We start from the raw sequence: 11,180 nt of genomic DNA on the forward strand, positions 1-11,180 counted from the left end.
TAAAGAGAAGTACAGTTTCTCCCGTCTCATCTAATTATCTGTAATGAGTTCACACCCACTCGCAGAGCGCGCTATTCATAAGATGAATATCATAAGATTAATATTCATAAGATGCTGAGGTGATCTATGCAAAATAAGGCTAAACGGCCCCTGAAATGCCTTAAAACCAGCAATAATAGTTTTCAACTTTTTAAAAAAAAGGAATGTAGCTGCATCACCTTCATCTGCAACTCGGAGGGCGCGCAGCAACACAGTCGAACATCAGAAAGAGTAAGTACATATTTACCCATGTTAGTTCAATTTTGTTTATATACTTATTACAATATGAGCCTGTATGACTTTATTTATTTTTGGAGGTTGGTTGATAATGTTATATATTTTTTCTTTGTGTTATCTTATCAGCATGCTAATGCCCATCAGTTGTGCATGTGCTGGAATAGTACTCTAAAATATATGATAATAATAGTTTTCAACTTTTTTTGAAAGGAAAGATGTAGGTTCTGCAACTCGCACTAAGAGGGCACGCAGCAACATAGACAGAAATCAGAAAGAGTAAGTACATATTTACCCACTATTTTACAGATGTTAGACCTGATGTTGTTTTATCAACATGCTGACTGTCCATCAGTTATGCATGTGCTGGCATAGTACTTTGTTCAACCTTTATTAATATTAATATTATTATTTTTATTTTTATAGGAATGTGGTAGCATCACTCTCAGCCTCACCTGCAACTCGCACTGGGAGGGCACGCGACAGGTGTCGTTCAGTTTTGAGAACAACTGAAAAGTAAGTACACTTATTCCCTTTCTTTCAGATATTAGTATAATTCTGTTTACATATTCCGGTTTTACATAGTCCATACAAACATTATGTGTCTGTATGGCTTTGAATCTGGCCAATGTTACTTTTAATGATTGAAATGCAGTTGTTGTATTTTGAGTAATAAACATGCTCACAGTTGTTTGTTTGTTTTACAGCTATAAAGGTGATGGTGATCATCAGACACCTGTTGCAAAGAGGGCCAAGACAAATATTCAGACAAGCAACAAGCAGTCTACTCTGTCATGGAAAACAGAGACTGACATTGATATGGTTCCACAGACTCTGAGATTCCTGCCTGCACGGAAACCTGGCCCACAGCTGAGTCCTGCTGACGCACACACTCCTCTGAGTCTCTTCAAAAATCCATCAGGTGGATTCGGGATGGCCCTCTTGTATTTGTGAAATGGATGGACACACGAGAGGTGTCTGTCTGTTCCATCATTCAATCTGCTTATACTGGTGAGACTGTGCAGAGGAGGGTGAAAACACAAGATGCATGGAGGACAAAGACATTTCCATGTCCTGCACCTGTGATTGCATACAACAAACACATGGGGGGTGTGGACCTGTCCGATCAGCTCTTACAGTACTACACTGCACAACACAAAACAATGAAGTGGTACAGAAAGATCTTTCTACACTTCTTGGACATTGCTGCCACCAATGCTTTCCTTATCCACAAAGAGCTATATGGTAACATGACCCATAAACAGTTCATGGAACAGCTTATTGCAGAGCTCTGTGGTGTGTCACAGAAAGTAGCACCAAAACAAACCAGTAGTGACCATGTGCCGGTTCCAGGAGCTGAGCTGAGCTCAGATGCAAAGAACATTTGCACAGTTGGTCGCAAGATCTGTGTGCTTTGCAAAGGACAGCTTGGTAAAAGGCAGGACACACCTTGGAAATGCCAGGCATGTAATGTTCACTTGTGTCTTCAGTTGAACAGGAACTGTTTTCAAAAATGGCACCAAGACATGTAACTATATTCTATCTGCATTTATTTTAGTTTATTTTGCTCATTTTGCATTATTTTGCTTTATTTTGCTTAGAGCCTGCATCAACGGGGCATAAGCATTTACTGTGAGATACCTGCAAATTTAGAACATTTAGTTCCTCCACATAGCGGAATTACAATAAAACAGATTGAAAAACAAAACCTTTGAATCTCCTCTTCTTTGTTAAGGCTGCTTCACTTGATGGCCCATTAGCCATTGGGGGAGTGTCTATGTCACACCCCTGGTCTGAGTCTCATTAATATTGATGGACCATTACCCCTCCCATGCATAAACCTCTTCTGACAAAAAAACTGTTTTACAAAGTTTAAATCAATGTATTGTTTTATGAGAACGATTAGGCAGAATGATTTTCACATCATTTTGAAGCCAGAACTCGAAGCGTTCATACATTAGTCAAAAGTCTTGTGGACACATATTTAGTATGTGTTTTGTGGTCTTATTTCAGCAACTTTCATTTTTATTTTTTCAAATAACCACGCATAAACATTATTCTCTTAAAAATACAAAGATTTACAAGCATATTGATCAGATATTATGGTAGCCCTGTTTGTGCTATATAGAGTGAATTTACACCTTTACCATTAACATGTTTATAAATAACTGAAAAAAAACAAACAAATGTCAGAGCATGTCAGAACACCTCCAGGGCCCAGAAAACCCCTCAGACCTCAGAGGGTTAATTGGGTAGATGCGTTACCCCTTGCACTAATGAGCTACCGTATGCAGACCAACAGAATCACTAACTTGTCTCCACATGAGATGTTGACAGGGAGACCAATGTCTGCGCCTCATTTGAGAGGTCCATATGAAGGACTGCCTCTAGAACAGTTACAAATGGAATTAAGAACATATATGAAGCAATTGACTGCTATACATGAAGCTATTCATTCACAGGAGCAGAATAGGGGACCCAGGGAAGAGGAGGAAGCTCCCTGTCCGGTAGTTCCTGGAGATCAAGTATACTTAAGAGTCTTTAGAAGAAAGTGGAATGAACCAAGACGAGAAGGACCCTATACTGTTGTAAGAGCAACCCCCACAGCAGTACAGGTAGAGGGCAGCACATTTGTCACACTCGACCTCCAGGACATTGACCTACCAGACATGGACTTCCCAGAAGTTGGACTACCAGACCTCCCAGGTGTTGAATGAAATGAGTCACCCTAATTTGACTAAACCACCACAAGGTAACAGAGCAAGCAGACACATAATGAAAGAGTCCACGAAGAGACCTAAAACTATTTGAGAGAAAAATTCTATGAAGAGACCTAAAAAGATTAGAGAGAAAAATACCCTGAAGAGGGTTAAAACTATTCAAGAAAGAAATGCCTTGAAGAGGGCTAATGCGATTTGAGAGAAGAATGTCCGAGCTAAGAATCATTTTGAATCAGAACTAAGAAAAGAGAAATTATTAGACACTGCTTATCATATGAATGGTACAAATGGGCACAGTATACAGTAAAACAGACAACAACAAGTACTTGTGTGCTATGCTCACCCTCTCCCTTGAAAAAATTAAGGGTAGTCCCAAATCAATATGACAACATTTAACTCACAATACTGTGATAAGAAGGGGCGAATAACTCCATATTGTCCAGCGGACTGTCTGGCGAAGTTGGGACATCAGTACTACAGGAGATTCTACAATCAGACTGGGTTGGGGAGGGAATGCAAAAAATTGGACGTAAGAATAGCTAAATCTAAGCGAGAGATCCCAGATAACTACATACTAGACATGTCATTGGAATATGAATGCTTTAACAAGACTAAAGGTTATCGAGATATGGGGACATTCGTAGGCAAATGTGCCATAATATGGCATCTAGACTATGAAATGTATGATGATCCAGATGTGTATAAGTCCACTAGCCTAGTATATGCCACAGCAACAGTAAACAATATTATGACAGTGACACAAATTCAAGACGACTGTGAAAATGCTACTTTGAACTTTCCTTTGATAGGACCATTAGAAAATCAAACTGAAGCAATAGCTGATTATTTCTGGTTATGTGGAGGAAGACGACTGAGAGCCACCCTAGTAGACTGGAAAGGACTTTGTGTCAGAGTAAGATTAGTACAGGAGGTAGGGATCGTAAATTGGGATCCCGATGATGCAGGAACAGTGGAGAAGCTGAGTAGACAGAATCGAAGAGTTAAAAGAGCATATGTCCCAGACCCTAAAGTAACTATTGATGCAATTGGACAGCCAAGAGGGATACCACATGAGTATAAAGCTAGAGACGAGGTAGCATCAGGACTTGAATCAATATTTGTATGGATAACGCCAAATAAGAATATGGAGTGGATTAATTATATATACTACAATCAGCAGAGATTCATTAACTACTCAGACCAAGCACTTTATGCCCTAGGCCAGCAATTAAAATACACTAGCAAAATGACGTGGCAAAACAGAGTAGCCCTGAATTGGCTGTTGGCAGAAAAAGGAGGAGTGTGTGTAATGTTTGGTACTGACTGTTGTACATTTATCCCAAATAATACAGCCCCGGACGGATCATTTACAAAGGCCATGAAAAAGCTGAAGGAACTAAAACAAGAGGTCGCTGAAAATGCGGGGAGAGACAGAGATTTGGGAAACTGGTTTGATTCTGTGTTTGGATCCTGGAAAGAATGGTTCATTAAGGTGGGGATAATAATAGCCATGGGTGTTATTGTTTTTCTTCTATTGTTCTGTTTTGTTGTGCCTTTCCTCAGATCCAAGCAGATGATCAATGTGTTAGTAGGACAATCAAGAGTTGACACTGGATGCACCAATTCAAGAAGTGCATTCAATTGGCCCAGGCATGGATGAGCTGGATGACTTTCTGTAAGGGTCTGGATGGAAAAGTCAAGTCAAGTCAAGTCAAGTCAAGTCATCTTCATTTATATAGCGCTTTTAACAATGTAGATTGTTTCAAAGCAGCTTTACAGAGATAAGCGTATAATTTAAGGTAACAGAGATTGTTTCGGCTTTACAGCAGAGTTAAGTTATTTCCATCTAAAGTTAGTTTTGATTTATTTGCTTCCGTCGCAATGATCATTTGTTATTAAATTAGGGGCCGCTAAGACGACACCATTCCCTCTACACAGACTTTAAACGCGAACCTGTGAGAAACACTGATGGTGTTCACATGCGCATTTAGAATGGGTTCTATAGTTATGTGCGTTTGAATATATGCAGGTTTGGAATTCCCTACAAGCCAAGCCTAAACAAAGTACTTGTCTTTCCCTATAAATTTTGATAAAGAATTTTATTTTATTTTGTTGCTTTGGGGTAGGAACGCGAAACGGATTTTCCCGACAACGCCTTATCTGTAGAGTGGTAAGGAAGTAGTACCTAAAAAAAAAAAAGTAAGGAATAAGGGTACCTAATTACTTTCAATAAATGTATGACTCTGTTTTTGATAAGAGAGGGAGATAGCCCCACTGTGTATTTTATTTTGGGGTAAAAAAGACAGAATGATTAGATTGTTGGTAGAGTAGGAAGTTAGTTAGAGGGGTTTTGTATTTCTTTGTTCTTTTTCACAAGGGCGCTTTTCCTGAAAATATTTGACTCATATAGCCTCTTTGATTATATTTTACTCATATAATCTTCCTGAATATTATGCCTATATATTCCTATTAAGAATGTTTTTACACATAATCACACCAACTGTTCACTTATATAATTTGTGCATGAGAGGGGACGATAGAAGGTTTAAAGCAGGTCATTGCCCGTGGTACGAGGTAATGCAACCAGACATAAAGGGAAAAGATAAGAATGTTTTTATCACTAATAATTTATTTAATTATTTTATTTATTTATTTAATTTACTTTATTCGCTTTTTTACTTTTACATTTTGAATATGTTTTCGTGCATTCCTGTAACAAGTTAGAAGACAGAAAATTACATGCATTAGGTCATTGAAACATGTATATAGTTATGGTGCAAAAAAGGAACTATTTATTTGCAAGCGCGGTCATCGACTGTTGAAGAAACAAGAGCTGACTCAACTGGTGGTTTAAAAACCCGCTGTCTGCTCCAACACCAGATAGCGCCCTAGGCAGGACCAGGGCACCTCTGGCAACGATGGAGCAACGCAGATAGCACTCCAGGCCACCGGAAGCGCCTGTGCAATACCTCTGGCACCGATGGATAGATACTAAACTCCAAGTTTATACAATAGGATGGGTTGAAAATATTGAAAGTTTGATGTTTGAAATAACACATCCCTTAAAATGATGATTTAATAGGAAGGTGAGATCTTTTACTCCACTCTAGCCAAGTGGGGGTGGAGATGTTTGGTCTCATTCTTCCTCCAGAGTGTACATTTGTGATGAGGTCTTTTGGTAAAAGATGGATGGTCTATATTGACCATATTGGAGAGGTGAAGTTCTTTCTTCACCTCTCCAATATGGTCAATATAGACCTGGTCCTGACTTACTCATGAAGGTACATTCTGGGAGATAATAGTTGAAGGTGGGACTAGAATTAGTCCCAAAGGGGGGATGTATTGGAGAATTTCATCTGTCTCATACATGAGTCCAAATGCATGATATAAATATTAAAGGAACTAGGCCTAAAAGATAGGAGGATAAAATTATGGGAAACAGAGAGAACAGGTCAAAAGGGGACAAGATGATGGGAAACACAGAACAGGTCAAAAGTGTATGTGAGGATAAAAACTGGGAAAGGTTGTGTGAGGACAGGATAAAAACTGGGTAAAAGGTTGTACGGGGATAAAAGTGGAAAAGTACCCAAAAAAACATATATGAAGTCATATTTAATAAGGCGCATGCGCAAGTATGGCCACCAATAGAAATTAGACATTAATGCAGGTGTTTCTAATCGTGGCGAAGTGACGAGGAGGAGCAAAAAGAAAAAGATAACTATGTTAAAGCTAATTGGACACCAAGTGAGGTAATTGGACACCAAGTGATAAGAAAAAGGTATAAGACCCAAGTGTAAACCATTGTAAGATCAGATGACTAGCTACCATCTCACTTTGTTGAACTGCTCAATAAAGTTAAAGGGATATTGAAATTAAATTTTGGTATGTTTTAGCTTACCTCAAGGGCATCCAAGATGTAGGTGTCTTTTTTTCCGCAGTAGTTTCAATTTTGATATTTTTAGGTCAAACCGTTCTTGTCTGTCAGTCATTTAATGCAGGTCTGTGGTCACTGTCTCAAAGAGCATGCACAGAGTCCAAATTTACCAAATTAATTGGTGTGTGACGTGTACGCAGACTGGTGCATAGATATATACACTAGATGTCGCCTTAAAGACATTCGTTCCAATGAACTGCCGTAGACAAGGCGACATCTAGTGTATATATCTATGCACCAGGATGCGCGCACGCCCTCAGATCACTTGGACGTGGCTGTGTATAAGAGGTAAAAACAATATAAATACTGTTCGTTTTCTCACACAAACCGCTTGTTTCGTGTCTTAGGCCATCAATGTGTACTTACGATGGGGAATTGTTTAATTTGGACGATGGGGAATTGTTTTAATTTGGACTCTGTGCATGCTCTTTGAGACAGTGACCACAGACCTGCATTAAATGACTGACAGACAAGAACGGTTTGACCTAAAAATATCAAAATTGAAACTACTGCGGAAAAAAAGACACCTACATCTTGGATGCCCTTGAGGTAAGCTAAAACATACCAAAATTTAATTTCAAAGTGAACTATCCCTTTAATTCTTCTGAGACCTGAAACTTTGACTCTGAAAGATTTCTTTTGAGACCTGAACCAGACATTGAAGACCTGAAACAAAGACCGAGAATTGGCCACGACACGACCTGGGAATGATAGTGTGGAACTAACGGCCGTAGTTCCACTGGAGGGAGATGAAGACTTAAAATTTCATCTTTGGAATATAATTTCATTATTTAATATTGTGTATCTGTATTATTATTCTTTATTAGTATTATTATCTTATGAAGTTTAAAATGCACAACTATAGATTGCATGAATGTGTTTAAGGAACATATGTTAGACACAAGGAGGGTAGCTGGGAGGATTATGTATTCTGCTTAAAGGTATGTGTAAAATGCAATATTCACTTAGCACAGAGTTCCAATGATGATGATACTTCAAATGTGTACAGTTGGTATGCTCTTTGCAAGAAAATGAATGTTTCGACTGATGCAAATGAACCATTTGTATACCACTAATATACACTGAGAAATAGTTTCTTAATGTGGAAAGTGGATTGTACCATTAGATATACGTTCCATCTTTAAACAATATGTTTTTCTACCTTACAAGGAAGTCGAAAGTCGCTCAGTTATGTGTATTTAAGCTCAATCTTACTGTACTATGGCAGAGAAATACAGAAACGCATAGACCTGGCATGAATATAACATCCTCTCTCCAGAGTTTCTCTCCTGACATATAAGAATAAAGATTTTTCTTGGCAAGATAACTGGTGTCCGGTCCTGTGAATCAAATAATAACGGGGAAAAGGCTTAATTCCAAGTCTACACTACCATCTTGGTGAAAACTTTCTGGGACCTGAGGGGTATATATGCCTCTTGCAAAAGCTTCAGCAGATACCATTGGGGAACAGGCTTTGACCCCATAGGTGATATCTTTTCCCTTCAAGGTTTAGTCATAGAACATCACTGGAACAGAACAATACATCCACTCAGAGCAAACTTACTAGAACTAATATAAACAACTTCTTATGATTAATTTTCACACTTTTATCATATAGTAACCAGTGGTGTTGTAAATACCAAAAGAGTTACATATGCCAAGTAAGCATACATGTAAGTGGCTACATGTGGTGTGATAGAACTTCAAGACTCTAGGCATAGTTGTCTATAAAAACCTCATTCAGCAATCATGAGAACAGCAACATGAAAACAAATAAGAAGAACCTGTCAAAGTCTAGAACTCTTGATTAGTTTGATTCCATAATAACCCAATGGATGAATTGCAAAGCAAGTGCATATTTATTATCTGGAGGGCAGGCTACACAAATAAACAATGTATGCAAAGGGGCGAAATGAATCGCTGGGTCCTACCACCTTGGTGAGAACTTGCTGGGACCCGAGGGGTACATATGCCTCTAGCAAAAGCTTCTGCAGATAAACATTGGGGAACAGACTTGACCCCATAGGCGATATATTTTCCCTTCAAGGTTTAGTCACATAATGTCACTGGAACAGAACAATACATCCACACAGAGCAAACTTGAACTAATATAAACTTCTTCTTATGATTCATTTTCACACTTTTATCATATAGTAACCAGTGGTGTTGTAAATACCTAAAGAGTTACATATGGCAAGCTATTGCCTATTGCATGAAGCTCCCCCGAGAACCCTTCCCAGATAACTGCACTCTTGAACATCAGGCAAACTGCAGGGAGGTCCATGGTGAGGGGAGAAAGAAAAACAAACACAATCTTCAAACAATAAAAAATAAAAGGACTCAAACACCGCAAATCACTTCTTTGGGTCGGGTCTTCTGTCACAAGGCTGTGCTGTTAGAATACACACGAACACGATGATGAAGATAAGGCAGTCCTTAATAAATCCACAGGCAGATAAATAAGAACAGCTTACAACACAGATCCCCGACAGCAAATGAATAGACACAGAGGACTTATTATGCCCCTATTATGCCATTTTAAAGGCTCCTAATTTTGTCTTGGAGGTCTCCTACAACAGGTTTACATGCATCATGGGTCTTCATGGGGTTTCATTTTCTCAAAAAAATACATTGCACATCACCACATTTTTCAATGATTCTCAAATGACTCAACAGACGAATCAGTCTCTTTAAATCCCTCCTTTCTAAAAGCCTGCTCTGCTCTGATTGGCCAGATGTCCCAGTCTGTTGTGATTGATCTACCACGTACAGCGCCTGTTTCGGAAGCTAACTCCCATTACCATAACTGAACTATAGCTCCGAGGCTTCCTCAGTCCTCAGCGATTGTACACACTGTACAGTCAATAATGATGACGTCGATTTTACCAAATAAATCTGAGGGCGAATCCGACGATGAAACATTGGAAGAACTAGTTATTCGACCCGAGCCTCCATCGCAAGGATGTCTTGAGCAGGACATTTCTCAGTGATACACTACTCAGTTTGAGGTACATTATGAGATGTTGCATCTATAATTTCTCATCATCAGCATTAACAAGTGTATGTCCATCAACAAACCAATATATTTCTGATTTATTGTGATGCACGTGGGAACTGTATTAACTTTCAATAATGGTGCATATGTTCGCCCAGCACTTACATGAATGACTGATGTAATATAAACGTTTGTAAAATAAATCTTGCTCCATCCTTTATCTTTACTCAAAGTAAAAAGAATGACAGACAATCTGCATTAATAGATGCAGTTTTAGGTAATAGTGGCCCACAGCTGATTAGCAGAAGTATTTCAGTAAGACAGTAATAACGTGAGTTAACCAATTAGCTGGAAACTTACACAACATAAAACACAAAACTATTTTGAACACCTAGTAGAAAATATATACTGTACATCAATAATTATGCATACTTACAGGTTGTGATTCTGAGGAGCAAGCTGGTCCAAATAAACTGGGTACTGACCCATCTTTCAAGAGAGAACTTTTTGCGCATCCTGCGTTGAACTCGGTTCAGAGTCGATTCTTTCTTTTTGGGAGACATACACAATAACTTTATTTATTGTGTACTTTCAACTTTACAACTTTGCAGAACACTTACATTCACAAACAGCTATAACACACTGCATGAAGGAAATATTCAAAAAAAAAAAATGATGGGGCACTAAGCAATTGAGGGTAATTAAAGGCATAGTTCACCCAAAAATGAAAATTAGCCCATGATTTCCTCACCCTGAAGAGGAGACGAATACAATCGGAGTTATATAAAAAAATGTCCTGGCTCTTCCAGACTTTATAATGGGGGTGAATGGTGTCATGTAGAGAATTGCCAAGAGGCCAGGGAGAAGTTAGGAAGGCTCAGTACAAGGGAGTGATTTTCAAAATGGCAGTTGTGATTTATTTCTGAAGCTGCATTGTACAAGGAGCAGTCCTCAAAGTGCAAAAAGAACACAAAAAAACACAAAAAAAAAACACTTATGGTATCATACATACACTGATGCTACAAACAAAAGAAAAAATGCTGTGAGCAGCAAAACTGGCACTAAACAACGCCTAGTGGTGCATCCACCAAAATTGACAACATGTCTCACCTCAAACATGTTCAAACGTTTGCATAGCTTTCACAGGATGCAACAACCCCCCATTTCTGACATGTGGTAACCACAATACAAACATGCATAACATAACACCACAAAAAAAACGTACATTAAACATTAACACCTCATAGCACTCATGTTT

The 11,180-nt window shown here is 38.7% G+C and overlaps 1 long non-coding RNA gene across 1 annotated transcript; it reads left to right on the top strand.

Moving 5' to 3' along the window:
- The first annotated feature begins 502 nt into the window (after window positions 1-502).
- On the top strand, window positions 503-1,156 carry LOC307174209. The gene is made up of 3 exons (XR_013823962.1): window positions 503-552; window positions 700-789; window positions 981-1,156. It is a non-coding gene; the product is annotated as an uncharacterized lncRNA (long non-coding RNA).
- The last annotated feature ends 10,024 nt before the right edge of the window (window positions 1,157-11,180 follow it).

The sequence above is a fragment of the Squalius cephalus genome (assembly GCF_949319135.1).
Source record: "Squalius cephalus genome assembly, chromosome: 16".
Classification (NCBI taxonomy): domain Eukaryota; kingdom Metazoa; phylum Chordata; class Actinopteri; order Cypriniformes; family Leuciscidae; genus Squalius; species Squalius cephalus.